General features: G+C 42.1%; 1 long non-coding RNA gene across 1 annotated transcript; it reads left to right on the top strand.

Annotated features, from left to right (window-relative positions):
- The first annotated feature begins 1,530 nt into the window (after positions 1 to 1,530).
- LOC140068837 (uncharacterized) lies at positions 1,531 to 15,890 on the top strand. Its single transcript, XR_011848581.1, has 3 exons — positions 1,531 to 1,598; positions 12,518 to 12,563; positions 15,838 to 15,890. It is a non-coding gene; the product is annotated as an uncharacterized lncRNA (long non-coding RNA).
- The last annotated feature ends 247 nt before the right edge of the window (positions 15,891 to 16,137 follow it).

Genomic DNA, 16,137 nt, shown 5'->3' with positions numbered 1-16,137 from the left:
AACACGATGGAAACATCTGTTCTCTTCTTCTGTTGCAAACAGAACTCGGAAGAGAAGAGTAAAAAAAAGAGAGAATTTAATTAAGAAATAGTGCGGTGGAACATACATCTGACATGAGCTGTGCACATTCTCAATTAAACTTTCTGTCACGGAGAAGGATATTTTCAGCATGAAAAAGGAAGGGATTGGGTGTCCTTTAGATTTAAAAATCATCTTCATATGCGTAATATATCCCACTTATATCCGGACTCCATTATCTCCACACTAGAACAGGGTGCTCATTATCCTCTTAGCGTCTCCATGTAAATTTCCAGTGGAATGCTCCCAATTTTCTGGATTAATAAGAGCTATATAGCTCACAAAGAAACCTTCACAAGAGAGATGACCACCCATGGAGACTGAGGTCTATATATATATATATATATATATATATATATATATATATATATGGACATATATATGGACCTATCTTATACAGATTCCTAAAACAATTTGATAACCTAGAATGCAAATGAATAATTTATCTATAAGATTTTCCTGAATATCACAAGTAACATTATCTCTTCAGGACTTCAGGAAAATACCAACAAAATCAAGCATGATAAACATGTGCTGTAGCTGCACAAGTTGTTTCACTTTGCAGTGTCACTTTCCCTCCTACTGTGTTAGATTACAGGAGGCAGAGGGAGGGGCGGAGACAGTGTAACAGCATGTGAAGCTGCAGCATGGAGGGGCTTAGGTTAAATGGCCCAGAGCACTACCTCTACCTCATTAGCGTTATTTTAAAAGTTGGTTTGAGAAGAAAAGAGGAGTGGATCCAGTGTCTGGATGCCTGAGACTACAATTCCCATGAAGACTTGTAAAGCAGGCTATCTATAGTGGGCTCCCTCTTTCTCTCAGTTCTTGTATTGCAGCCCAACAACAAAAGAAATACTCTTATACCAACACTCAGGCAAAGGCTGAATATAATAAAATACTTTCCTCTCCACATCACACATTGATGACAGCAAGAAAACGTGGCAAGAAGTTCATTTCTGCTCCTTTCTTTCTTCCAGACTCATTACTTGATGGAATTCATTATATTAGGGAGCACAACGCAGAACTGAGATGCCTCTTTCCCCAGTCCATCACAAACAAAGAGGATCTGACTGACTCATTTGGTCTTTCTCCTCCCCTCCCTTCTCTGTATCAAAGGGGATGTACCTGTCCCAGAGCCAGGACTCTGTCCATGGATGTGATATCAGAGGTAGACCCACAATTAGGTCCAGAAGAGATGACAAGGAAACTGCACTGAATTGAGAAATAAACTTGTATCCTAATCTCTTGTATCCTAGATATATATCACTTCATTTATGCATTATAACTTGTTCCTCCATTATTGAAATTAGAGTTTTTCCAGAATACCAACACTGCTACTAGGTAATGGTCATGTGCAGGCAAACTTTTTAGCTTGGGTGGAGATCTCCTTGTGTTTTTGAGTTCTTGACTTGTTGCTTTGCATACAGCACAGGGGATTATGTTGTGTTTTATTTGTCCTGCAGATAGTGGAAATCCAAAGCAGAGAAGTAAGTTTAATGGACTCCAGTTTGCCGGAGCAGGTATTTCTCCTCTTTATTTGTCTGTAAACATGTTGTAAAATGTGGAAGGGTCTGAGTGTTGTGATCCGAGCAAAATTGTGGATTTACAGTGCCAGAATATATGACCACATGCTTTGACATTACCGCACATTAATCAGAACAGTAAAAAGACAACCCCCAGTGGGTTATTACCGCAACTTAACAGGATTGATTCTTTCAAAAGATCATGTTATGATCATGTTAAAGTGCTGATGTCCTGTGTAATGTGAATGAAGCCTTATTATGGTATAGTGAAAGGTACTGCAGCTTTCTCATAGACGTGGTGACATTTATCATAGCCTGTACTAGCATACAAGTCATGAAAATCTTAATTCCTGACTTACAGACAAATTCAAATTTGTTGTTTATTGAAAAGATCTGTGACCTCAACTGTTTAAAGGAACACTCCAGTCTAAGCTAATTCATTAAATAAATGCATGGCATAAGGCCTGAAGGGAGCATGACTGATTTACATTGTATTGCTAGTCAAGGTGCATGAATCTATAACTATATATATATACAGTTAGGGCCAGAAATATTTGGACAGTGACACAATTTTCGGGAGTTGGGCTCTGCATGCCACCACACTGGATTTGAAATGAAACCTCTACAACAGAATTCAAGTGCAGATTGTAACGTTTAATTTGAAGGGTTGAACAAAAATATCTGATGGAAAATGTAGGAATTGTACACATTTCTTTACAAACACTCCACATTTTAGGAGCTCAAAAGTAATTGGACAAATAAACATAACCCAAACAAAATATTTTTATTTTCAATATTTTGTTGCAAATCCTTTGGAGGCAATCACTGCCTTAAGTCTGGAACCCATGGACATCACCAAACGCCGGGTTTCCTCCTTCTTAATGCTTTTCCAGGCTTTTACAGCCGCAGCCTTCAGGTCTTGCTTGTTTGTGGGTCTTTCCGTCTTAAGTCTGGATTTGAGCAAATGAAATGCATGCTCAATTGGGTTAAGATCTGGTGATTGACTTGGCCATTGCAGAATGTTCCACTTTTTTGCATTCATGAACTCCTGGGTAGCTTTGGCTGTATGCTTGGGGTCATTGTCCATCTGTATGATGAAGCCGCGTCTGATCAACTTTGCAGCATTTGGCTGAATCTGGGCTGAAAGTATATCCTGGTACACTTCAGAATTCATCCGGCTAGTCTTGTCTGTTGTTATGTCATCAATAAACACAAGTGACCCAGTGCCATTGAAAGCCATACATGCCCATGCCATCACGTTGCCTCCACCATGTTTTACAGAGGATGTGGTGTGCCTTGGATCATGTGCCGTTCCCTTTCTTCTCCAAACTTTCTTCCCATCATTCTGGTACAGGTTGATCTTTGTCTCATCTGTCCATAGAATACTTTTCCAGAACTGAGCTGGCTTCTTGAGGTGTTTTTCGGCAAATTTAACTCTGGCCTGTCTATTTTTGGAATTGATGAATGGTTTGCATCTAGATGTGAACCCTTTGTATTTACTTTCATGGAGTCTTCTCTTTACTGTTGACTTAGAGACAGATACACCTACTTCAATGAGAATGTTCTGGACTTCAGTTGATGTTGTGAACGGGTTCTTCTTCACCAAAGAAAGTATGCGGCGATCATCCACCACTGTTGTCATCCGTGGACGCCCAGGCCTTTTTGAGTTCCCAAGCTCACCAGTCAATTCCTTTTTTCTCAGAATGTACCCAACTGTTGATTTTGCTACTCCAAGCATGTCTGCCATCTCTCTGATGGATTTTTTCTTTTTTTTCAGCCTCAGGATGTTCTGCTTCACCTCAATTGAGAGTTCCTTTGACCGCATGTTGTCTGGTCACAGCAACTGCTTCCAAATGCAAAACCACTCATCTGGAATCAACCCCAGACCTTTTAACTACTTCATTGATTACAGGTTAACGAGGGAGACGCCTTCAGAGTTAATTGCAGCCCTTAGAGTCCATTGTCCAATTACTTTTGGTCCCTTGAAAAAGAGGAGGCTATGCATTACAGAGCTATGATTCCTAAACCCTTTCTCCGATTTGGATGTGGAAACTCTCATATTGCAGCTGGGAGTGTGCACTTTCAGCCCATATTATATATATAATTGTAATTCTGAACATGTTTTTGTAAACAGCTAAAATAACAAAACTTGTGTCACTGTCCAATATATTTCTGGCCCTAACTATATATATATATATATATATATATATATATATATATATATATATATATATATATAGTTAGGGCCAGATATGTTTATCCCTGATTAATTTTGATGGTAGATTTTCTTTAACATTGGGGCTCATTTAGCGATCCCGCGATGCGTTCTCCGACATGGATTCGGGTTCTGCCGGGATTCACTAAGGTCGTGCGCCCGATATCCAGTAGGTTTCGCTGCTGCGCCGAGGTCCGCCGGAGTTCACCTGCTTCTTCTTGGTGCATGTAAGTGCTTTATCTTGCGACACATTTCGTTTTTTAAATTTCATGTTTTTTCCAAATTTCGTCGGGTTGTCTGAAGGACACGCCCCCCCGGCGCAATTGCACCAAAATCCATTCGCATTCGCCAAAATCCTGGCAGAATTTGTTGAAAAACTGAAAAATTTGGGAAACCCGACGAAAGTGCAGCCGCGGAGCCCTTAGTAAATAAGCCCAATATGTCAAAAGCCAAATAAGCAAAAAAAGTCTGCATTTAGATCTCACGTCACCATTTAGGATCCAGGTAACACAGGACACCTACAAAGGTTATGTGGAGTTCACCAAATGCCATAGTTGTTTTTATGGCACAATGGGGCACTACTAAATATCAGGCTAGTTTTAATGTTATGGCCTATGAATTCATATATTCATGCATGCTTATGTATGTATGTGTGTTGCATGTAGATAAAATTCCAAAGCCTTTGGAGCCAATTATGTTCAAGGACGTTAAGTCTCTTTGATTATTCACATATGCAGATGAGGCGCGGAGCCCCAGGTTACCAGTGCACTTTAAATTGTCAGCAGACAGATGCCCCGCTTCGCATTAGGAGTTGTGGAGATCACCATGAAGCCATGGCTGACGTGCCGAAGTCTTCTCTCTGCCCTCATTAACATGCTTTTATCACTGCCCGCTGCACACTCCACTGAAGCTTCTCTATGTCCCAGCATTAAAAAAGAAAGTGCGGAGATACAAAGAGCTGCCAGACGCTGCTGTGTGCGCAGAACGACAGCCATGAATAAATGATTACACCTGGCGTGGAGAAGGCGGCAGATTTATATCTCACACACAACATAAAGGGCTTAGGTGGCTGCACACGGAAGATTCACGTCTCAGCTTCTCCTTATATTCAGAAAATCTGATTTTATTCCATTTCTTTGCATGAATATACAGTGTCCGTCTACACTGCTGTCTCTACTGTGCGCCGGAGACTTATCAATATTATCACAGCTGGAAAACCTTAAAAGACCCTTCAGATAAATATTGTACAATATCACATAGGCTAAATGTGTCTACGGCTGGGACTTTACTGGGCCTTACTTCTCCTGCTCTGTTATAAATTGTCTCAAAAGCAGGGAACACAGGACAACTGCTGATATAGTGACCCAGAGTGGGATACATACTAAATTATTGTGGGAAACCCCTGTGTTTTTGTGAAGGGTCTGATCAACCCACATCCACCAGTAACCAGTAAATCCAGTCACTAAAAGAGAATAAAAAAATCAGAGTCAGCAAGATTAAGTACCATATTTTTCGTACTATAAGGCGCAAAAAAAATCCTATGATTTTCTTAGAAGTACGCCTTATAGTCCGGTGCGCCCTATATATGAAATGGTTGTGTTTAACAAGAGCTCCAGGCCACGCCAGCAATATCCTGCACACACTGTAAACGGGCACAATACCCCACACCGGCTCCTGAAGTGCCCTGGCACCACAATACCAACATTGTGCCCTTCTGTGCTTTGGAGCAGGGTAGTAGCATGGAAATACTGGAGCCGCGGCCCTGCATGGCAGGCAGTACCAGAGGGGGACTCGGCAATGACTGGAGGAGGCAAGAAGGCAAGTCAGAGGAGGGCAGCGGACTCTACTTACGTCGGTCCCCAGAGACGGCCCCTTCACAGCAAATCTCCAACGGGAACTGAAGACCATGCCAGGCGCAAACCACAGGCGCCATAGTGCAGACCACATGGCTTCCTCATCTGCCGCCTGCACGGACCACCTTCTAACCCAAGAAGCCACAAAAAAACAACCTGCGCCTAATAATCCAGTGCGCCATATATATGCACCTTGACGTCTTAGCAGGCATTTATTCATAATGCACCTTATAATCCAGTGTGCCTTATCGTCTGAAAAATACGGTACTGCTGTCCCCAATGTGCCATTGATAACACTGTGTCTTGATATTATATTTGATAAAGGGACTCCCGATGTGCTCACGACCCCTATCCCGGACCACCCACTTAAACCGAGTACAGAAAACCCCAAACCCACTTTTCAACAACAAGGAAACCAAATTGACAGTTGGAATGTGGTTCCCACAGCAGCCTCTTTATTAAGAACTTTACAACATAAAATTTATTAAATAACATTAACATAAATTACATTTTACATATACACTCACCGGCCATTTTATTAGGTACACCATGCTAGTAACGGGTTGGACCCCCTTTTGCATTCAGAACTGCCTCAATTCTTTGTGGCATAGATTCAACAAGGTGCTGGAAGCATTCCTCAGAGATTTTTGTCCATATTGACATGATGGCATCACACAGTTGCCACAGATTTGTCGGCTGCACATCCATGATGCGAATCTCCCGTTCCACCACATCCCAAAGATGCTCTATTGGATTGAGATCTGGTGACTGTGGAGGCCATTTGAGTACAGTAAACTTATTGTAATGTTCAAGAAACCAGTCTGAGATGATTCCAGCTTTATGACATGGCGCATTATCCTGCTGAAAGTAGCCATCAGATGTTGGGTACATTGTGGTCATAAAGGGATGGACATGGTCAGCAACAATACTCAGGTAGGCTGTGGCGTTGCAACGATGCTCAATTGGTACCAAGGGGCCCAAAGAGTGCCAAGAAAATATTCCCCACACCATGACACCACCACCACCAGCCTGAACCGTTGATACAAGGCAGGATGGATCCATGCTTTCATGTTGCTGACGCCAAATTCTGACCCTACCATCCGAATTTCGCAGCAGAAATCGAGACTCACCAGACCAGGCAACGTTTTTCCAATCTTCTACTGTCCAATTTTGATGAGCTTGTGCAAATTATAGCCTCAGTTTTCTGTTCTTAGCTGAAAGGAGTGGCACCCGGTGTGGTCTTCTGCTGCTGTAGCCCATCTGCCTCAAAGTTCGACGTACTGTGCGTTCAGAGATGCTCTTCTGCCTACCTTGGTTGCAATGGGTGGCAATTTGAGTCACTGTTGCCTTTCTATCAGCTTGAACCAGTCTGCCCATTCTCCTCTGACCTCTGGCATCAACAAGGCATTTCCGCCCACAGAACTGCCGCTCACTGGATGTTTTTTCTTTTTCGGACCATTCTCTGTAAACCCTAGAGATGGTTGTGCGTGAAAATCCCAGTAGATCAGCAGTTTCTGAAATACTCAGACCAGCCCTTCTGGCACCAACAACCATGCCATGTTCAAAGGCACTCAAATCACCTTTCTTCCCCATACTGATGCTCGGTTTGAACTGCAGGAGATTGTCTTGACCATTTCTACATGCCTAAATGCACTGAGTTGCCGCCATGTGATTGGCTGATTAGAAATTAAGTGTTAATGATCAGTTGGACAGGTGTACCTAATAAAGTGGCCGGTGAGTGTATGTATAACAGTAAAACCCGCAGAAAAGGTCTATGAGGGCCGGTGAAGAGAGTGTCTACAGAGATTCCCAACGCCGCACCGGTCTGGCTCCTGGCTTGACAAAAGTGTCATGGACACTTATTATTGCTTCCAGATCCACCAACAAGGTGTGACCAACCATCTAATTTCAACTCAAATGACTTCCTCTTATAAAACGCTTCACATCCCACAGGCCCTTATAGACCCTGCTACAGGCTGCATGATAAAGGAAAAATAAAACATTTACCCAGCTCACCCAAAGGAGGGCGGGTCGGCATTCTTCTTGCTGATTTCGTGGCAAGAGGAAGAGGGGGCCGGCCCCATTACCTCTTAAGTGCGGGAATACCAGGCAGCCGTGGCCGCACCTTGCTGTTAACCCCTTTCGCCGCCAGCCACCCCTCATCATGGTGGGCCTGCACTACAAGCTCCGCCCTCCTCCGCTTTGGCTCTAACTTTAATAGGGGTTCCCCTGTTGGTCTGGTGTGGAGAGTTAGTGGAGGATGCAAGAAGGCAGTCTGCAGACCTGCATCAGTTTTTATACAGGCCCATATTCAGGAGAATATTTTGTGAGCTACCGCCTCAAGTCCAAGGGAGTTATTCAAGCATCAGCTATGGTCTATACTACTGTGCTGCTGCTGAATTCCAGTAATGGAATTCAGTACTTAAAAACAGTAAAATGAAATAATCATTCTCCACTTGTGCCCCTGGGTTGGTGGCATTTACCATCACTTAACATCCTGGGACCTTTACTAGCTGGGATCCTTCCAGTATCTTTACAGTACTGCCATACCTCTTTCCTGCTTACAACATTCCTGTCATTTCTGACAGATCTGCTGACTGCTTTACTGAAGGTTTCCTCACTGCAGCATTGTGCTAAAGCTCCAGATCTAGCATCCCAAGAAATTCCTGTTACTTTTGATAGGGAACCTTTCACCAGGAGACCCATTTTTAGCACTCCCCTAGTCCCCCACAGAGCATAGTACATACACTGCCAATGGGTTTTTGTATTAAAAATAAGTTTATATAGGTTATATAGAACCTTTCAACGGCATGTGCTGTGTGACTAGGCACTAGGCACCTTGGAGTGGCTATAAAGGATCAATTTCACCCCACCCTTGGAAAACCGCTCTTCCATTTGTCCTTTTCAAATATATGAATAACTCCCATCACTCAGGAATTGGCTGTAGAGCCGTTACTCAAGGGTGGGTGGGGGACTTCTCCTCTACAGGCACTCCCAGGGGACAAGTCACAGAGCACATGGCATTGAAAGGTACAATATAACAGATCTTTTTTTCTGTAAAACCTATTTTTTTACAAAAACTCTTTGGCAGTGTATCTACTATGCTCTGTGGGGACCGGGGGAGTCTTCTGGTGACAGGTTCCCTTCAGCACAGCTTAGGCCCCTTCATCGGGCATGGTATGACAGGCTTATTGGAGTGATACAGTTTTTACACACAATGAAAAGAGATGCAAATAAAATGTAAACAAAAGGACAATAGCAATAACAAAGTTATAGTTACGAAAGCTTGCTTGTAACATCTTATATCTCAGAGGTAAGTGGGGTTGGAGGGATGAGTTGAGGGTGTTATAGATGGGATGAGAATATGAAAGGTTCCTGGTAATTTAAGGGGTCAGACTGACATGGAATGACTGGGATTGAGTATGGGTGTGCTACTTGCACTCTTTGGGGCTAATTTACTAAGGGTTGTGGATCGCACTTTCGTTGGACCCATTTTCGGGATTTGCGCAGCTTTAACAGGTATTTAACAGGGGTTTGCACTGGGATTGTGTCGCACACAATCGAATTGCGCTGGGTTTCATGCAACAGAAATCGAGGGGCATGCCGTCGGATGATCCGACTGATTCAGACTGAGCGCAGGATTTAAGATTCGAATTGTGTAAGACAATGCACTTACATGCACCATGAAGAAGAAGGTGAACTCCGGTGGACCTGAGCGGGGAAGCAACACATGCAGTATATCGGGGGCATGAACTTAGTGAATCGCACAGTGCATTATACAGGGACAATGCACTTTCAGTGAACTCCTCAGACCGGGTAAGTAAATGTGCCCCTTTGTGAACAAATGGTGGGGCACCAAAACACATGGTCCTTGCAATGTTTCCTGGTTCCGCTTAGCAGTCTTAATACTTTTTTCCTATTGCTGTGTGTGGCTCTGAAGCCAGCAGGCACTATGACATCATCACATCACACCTGCTGGCTTCTTTTGCACACAGCAGTGGCAGAGATTCAATAGTGATACAGGGACACAGCAGCCGATGTGAAGACACCCATTGAAAACAATGGCTCAGAAAGACATTGTGAAAATCACTGACCCATGATGTGAAAATCAATGCCAGTGTGAAAGAGCCCTAAGTCTACGGACATGTTTATTGTGTACTTTCTTGGCACAAACTCTGAATGTGAATCCAGTATTGCTATGGTGGTGTCTGTCTATTGTTTTGTGTTTTTTGCATTTATATCAACACTGTTCAGCTGTTTTACCTAATTTGTATCATTGAATGGTTTTAATATTTTTATCTGTTATACATTTTATGTTATCATACACTTTTGTGACCACCACTGGACATTTTTTGTACTTGTTTAGTAAATGGTGTATGCTTAGTGTAGATAACAATACTTACCAAAGTATATTTAAAAGTTGTGAACAAACACCATTTTATCAAATTTAAGTTGACATTATGGTATATTTAATTACTTGCATTTCATTTGTAGATATATTTACCCAGAAATATGCTGTATTCACCCTACATTCAGGGCAGAGAAGTAAAATCGATAGTCTACCTCTCAACTGCTAGAGGAGATGAGAATCATATGATGATAAAGTTTTCGTATGAAGGTCATTTCTTGTCCTCAGAAATGCTACCAATAGGGCTTTATTAACTGGGTTCCTGCAAACATATTGTTGGACTCCAATCTAACACTAAATCACTATTGGGGAAAAATCTAATTACTGGCAAGTGACAGCCTTATTCAGTGATGAAAGCTGGGGGAGATATAGTGACCCACTTATCACAGCAGCCAAAAATACCCTAGAAATGAATGTGTCATGACTCAGTCAAGCTGTATTTAGAGGTTCATTGCGCCTTTGCCAATCGCCTCCCTGGACTGGTAATGGTTTATATGCAGTGATATTACTTCTGATTCCATAGTGGTCTTCAGCACCTCCCCCTGAGCCGTGTCTCCTCTTATCCTTGTGATAATGAGATCTCTTGGACCCTCTATTGAGATGATGGTGAATGTCCTGGCTGAGTGTCAGTTCATCTTGAAGAAGCGCTATTCACGCTGTCTTCGAAGAATGGAAATGTCGGCTCCACCATCAGATTAACTGTTCTGAGAACGGCACATTACAGCTCAAGGGCTTCAAATTGAGGCTTCCAGACATGAAGTGACATTTCAATTAAATCATATTGACTTTAACAAGCAGAACTCAGTTACAATCCCCCAATCTACGGTTAAAAATACAAAGACGCTTTACAGACACATTATACAGTGCAAGGAGCTCATACTCCAGAAGGACAAATTGTGGAATATGTCTTTATATCTAGTACTGAAGACACCCACCACAAACCCCAGGACAGTGTTACCCCCAAGGAGCCTCCATCCTTATCCTCATATTAAACAAAGGGCTCAGGATTTATTTGTATGTTTTCACATTGTGATTTCTTTTAAAGCAAATAATTGCACAAGCTTTGCAAAACAGTTTTTATTCAATTAACCCCTAAGTTTATTTTTATTGAAGTTGTAAGGGATAAATGCAGGGATCATGCAGGGTTGCATAAGAAAACCTTTCCTGTCTAACCATTGGTGTGTTCGTCGGCCATTTTTGCCTGTAATAAAGAGAGAGTAGGGGGCACCCTCTGACGTTCTGCTCTGCAGTTAGTCCCAGGGGAGACTGCTACCCCTGCACCTTCTATAGCTACACCTCTGCTTATTTTGCAGTGAATTACTACTTTCAAGACATTTAGGCATATGTCCCAACTTTCATAGTAAAAGAGGGATAAAAGATGCAGAGTGTGTGGTGCTCGATCAGAAAGTTTTTTTCACCCTAAACCAAGCCTTTTGCTCTGCCCCTTACTTAACCCCCACAAATTCTAATCATTCCTCTTACTATGCCCCTCCAGAAGCTCCCTCTCTTATTGTGTCCCCCATCAAAAACACCTCTTATTGTTAAACCCCACAGCTTCCCCTCTTGTTGCGACCCCACTCAGCTGCTTCTTCCTCATATAATATCCCCCAGATGCTCCCCCTTATCTCCTTCTTAACTTGTTGCTGCTAAATAAAAAAAATATATAAACACAGATACTCACCTCTCCCTGTTCTCCCGCAGCAGCTCTCTTCTCCCACTCCGCTTGCTGTATGTAGCACTGAAGCCAGCAGGCAGGATGACATCATTAAATCTGGCCTGCTAGACCTGCTTCACACATTGGGGCACATTTACTTACCCGTCCCGTCGCAATCCCCGCCGTGCGATGTCCGATGAGGATTCGGGTCTGCCGCGATTCACTAAGATTGTGCGTCCAATTTCCTGCATGTGTCGCTTCCCCGCTGAGGTTCGCTGGAGTTCACCTTCTTCTTCCTGGTGCATGTAAGTGCTGATCTTGCGACACAATTTGCTTTTTAAATTCCGTGGTTTGTCCGAATCAGTTGGGTTGTCTGATGTCCACGCACCCTGATTTGTGTCACATGCAAGCCGGCGCCGATGCACCACAATCCGATCGTTTGCGCCAAAAATCCGGGGCAACTCAGGGCAAAATGGAAAAAAAAACAGACGAAAATGCAGCGTTTGGACCCTTAGTAAATGTGCCCCATTATCTCTGTATTCAACTAACATAGTTGACACAGTTGATATTCCAGGACATACCCACTGCCGGGTGGGACAGCAGCATAGTGATCAAAATCTGTGACTGTCTTGCAGGATCTGGTGTGGTTGTGAGAAATGATGAAGGGAATCGCTCCGTGTGTAAAGAAAAAATCTGAAAGGGGAGGGGGTTATATTAATCTATATAAAGACTTCCTACTGACATGCAGACCATGTTTCCCTCCATTTTTTTTTACTATGGAACAAGTACTGACAGGCTGAGAGAAGAACTAGTCTGCAAAAATCTATTTGCGGTAAGTTTCATCATGGAATATTGGCAGATGTCAACAGGAAAATCATTAGAGAACATTTGAGATTCGGCAGAATTCTTGGTTCTAGTAATCAGCTTCTCTCCTGCCGCCGTCGTGCCAGAGGATCAATCAATTGTCTTTGAATAAAACACACATTGAGCATTTTCTTCGCACCTTCTGGAGGAAGACAGCCAGAACAATGACTGGTTAAATGTGTCATGTGATCTCATTACAGGAGCATGAGTGTCTTGTATAGAGGAATGGTAGCCAGTAAAAGGTTAACAATCACACTCCACTAACCTCAGAACCTCCATATATTTTTTCTGTGGCAGTAATTGTATATACTTTTGCTGAGGGGAATGAAAATAATTACAGCAAAGATATTTCTGTGAAATAAATCAATTGTGCAAAGATTTGAAGATAAAATCAAAGGACAATAAGACTCTTCCAGGGAAAATCACATTTGTACTTTAATTGGTTGCAATGTTCTGTGTGTTTAATGTAACGAAGAAAGTCAAGGATAAATGTATAGCACAGCACAGTGAAGGAAGGGGCACAGGGGGTACTGAAAGTTTCTAAGATCATCCTGATCTCATCATATATATTGCACTGATGATATTAGAGATTTAACCCCTTCAAGAAGCAGCCAGTTTGGATGTTAACCCCTTAAGGACGCAGCCTGTTTGCAGGTTAAGGCTCGCAACTTTTTTTTGAAATTTGACCAGTGTCTCTTCCTGTGGTAATAACTTTTGAACGCTGTTACTTATCAAAGCGATTCTGAGATTGTTTTTTCCCCACATGTTGTACTTCATTTTAGTGGTAAATTTTGGCTGATAAGTTTTGCGTTTATTTACAAAAAAAGGAAAAAAATGATGAATTTTTAGAAAAATTTGCCATTTTCGAAATTCTAAATCACCGCGTTTTCAGGCAGATAGATTTACCACCTAAATAACTTGCAGAATAACATTTCCCATTTGTCTACTTTACATTTTCATAATTTTTGAAATGTTTGGATAATTTATTTTGACGTCACGCGGCCTACAAATCGAATAGCGATTTTCCGTATTTTCGGAATTGACTATTTTGGGGATAAATACTGTTTGAAATCAAATTTTACATATTTAGCATCAAAACCCCCTATATAACCAACCCATTTTCAAATCTGCACCCCTCAAACTATCAGAAACAGCATTTACAAAGATTGTTAACCCCTTGAGATCTTCATAGTAATTGAATCAAAATGGCGGTGAAATTTAGAATGGTCAAATTTTGTCGGTTATACGTTCATTTAGCCCTAAAATTTACACATTTCCAAAAGATAAAAAGAGAAAACTCACCATAAAATTTGTTCTACAATTTCTCCTGAGTGCAGCGACCCCCCACATGTGGACATTACTTGTATTATGGGGGCACAGCGAGGCGCAGAAGGGAAGGAGCACCCTGCAGCTGCCAGGATTTTAGTTTTCTGGTTGCCCCCTTTTGAAGGCTATAAAATTTTCGCTTTTCCGTTATTTGGGCCATGTGACGGCATTTTTTTTGCGGGACGAGATGCTTTTTCCAGTGTTGCCATTTTGGGGTTGGTATCACCTATTGTTGAAAATTTTCGAACTTTTTTTGAGGTCATGAGTAGAAAAGCATCAATTCTGTACTGGATTTTTTACTTTTTTTTTTTTCGTGTTCACCGTATATATCCTAATAATCCTGTTATCTTTATTCTATGGGTCGATACGATTACGGGGATACCAGACATGAATATTTTTTCTTATGTTTTACTAAATTTGCCAAATAAAACCCTAATGTGGGGAAAAATCTATCATTTTTGCATCGCTGTCTTCCAAGTGGCATAACATTGTTACGTTTTTGGCTACAGAGCTGGTCGATGGCTTGTTTTTTGCGGGACATGTTGTTCTTTGCAACAATATCATTCTGGAGTACATATGTTTTGTTGATCACTTTTTATTGCATTTTTAGTGGGATATAATAGGTAAAAATCATAATTTTTGGCGGGTTTTTAACGTTTTTTTTTTACGGCGTTCATCATATGGGTTCAATAGTTATTTAGTTTTATTCTATGGATTGTTACGGACGCGGTGATACTATATATGTGGGGTTTGTGTTATGATTTAGACTTTTTTGAGCGTTAAATGTCTCTTTATATGTTTTGGGGCTTATGGGCATTTTTAGTGATTTATAAAGTAATTTTTTATTGAAAAACATTTTTTTTTACTTTTTTTTACATGATCCACCATGGGATATGAACAAGCAATCATCTGATTGCTTGTTCTTGATAATACTCTGCAATACTAATGTATTGCAGGGTATTATCAGTGCCAGCCTATGCAGATGCATAGGCTGACACTTTGCCTTTAAGATGACGTCACAGACGCCATCTTAAAGGTAAACTCTCCAGGCTTCTCTGGGGTCCCGATCGGACCCCAGAGGTGCCAAAACAGCGATCGGTCCCCCCGAAAACGGTGCGGGGGGGGGGGGCGATCGTGGGGTAAAGACCCCCAGAAGGCATGTTAAATGCCGCGGTCGCGTTGACCGCGGCATTTAACGGGTTAAACACCCGCGATCGGAGCCCACTCCGACCGCGGGTGATAGCCGGGGATGTCAACGGTAGATTACCGTTGAAATCCCGCGGCTAACGATGCCGGTTCGGCTGCTATACAGCGCTGAACCGGCATCGTCTCTGCGCAGTAGCTGTACTGCGCTGAGCGCTATTCGCGGGACTCAGCGCAGTACAGCTACGGCGCAGAGCGGCAAGGGGTTAATAGATAGTGGCAAAAGAGGACAGGGAGAAAGCGCTAAGAGTGTTTCCTCTTTGAGTATATATTTAAATGTGAAGGTGTAAATGTGCTTGAGAAAGGCGCAACACTATTTTGATCTTCAAATAGGTGTTTTCTGGTGCTGCCACCAGATAGAGATCTCCTGTGTAACATTGCCACACTGTACAGGATATGTGGATAATGCTTGTGGTTGTGGTCTAATTGAAATAAAATTTTTGTTGGATAGCAGGTCTTACATTCACAACGCGTTTCGAGGAAGAGTACCCCTTTCTCAAGTGTAAAAAGACTAATGCTGAGGATGGAACATAGACACCTCCTGGGTATTCCATGGCGTTGTGACTTTAAGACCTGTTATCCAATAAAAATTTTGTTTCCACTCCTGAGTGCCCCATTCAATTAGACCACGACCACAGGTTTGTATGTTAAGGCTCATACACGCTTTATTTTATTTTATTTATTTTTTATCAACTCTTTATTTTAATTTTAAGAATAGATTTACACATATGCGACAGCCCCTGCAAGGGGCGAATGAAAGCTCAAGACAGGGCCCTTACTCCTGCCGCAGCAGGAGGGCCACTGCAAAGAAACATAATATGTGGTCGCTTATTTACAGATGTCTGTATACAGAGTATAAAACATTGATGAGCAAACAAAGAACATAAAAAACTTAAACATGAAACTAAGATTCCTGTCTCATTCATAGGAGATGAAAAATTTGAGTAGCTGACACTACTATTAAAAAGTGTGTGTCGCACAGAAATTGTCCCATGCGGACCATATCACCTCAA

The sequence above is a fragment of the Engystomops pustulosus genome, chromosome 7 (genome assembly GCF_040894005.1).
Source record: "Engystomops pustulosus chromosome 7, aEngPut4.maternal, whole genome shotgun sequence".
Lineage (NCBI taxonomy): Eukaryota > Metazoa > Chordata > Amphibia > Anura > Leptodactylidae > Engystomops > Engystomops pustulosus.
Note: the sequence above shows the minus strand (reverse complement) of the source record. Positions and strands in the feature narration are given on the sequence as shown.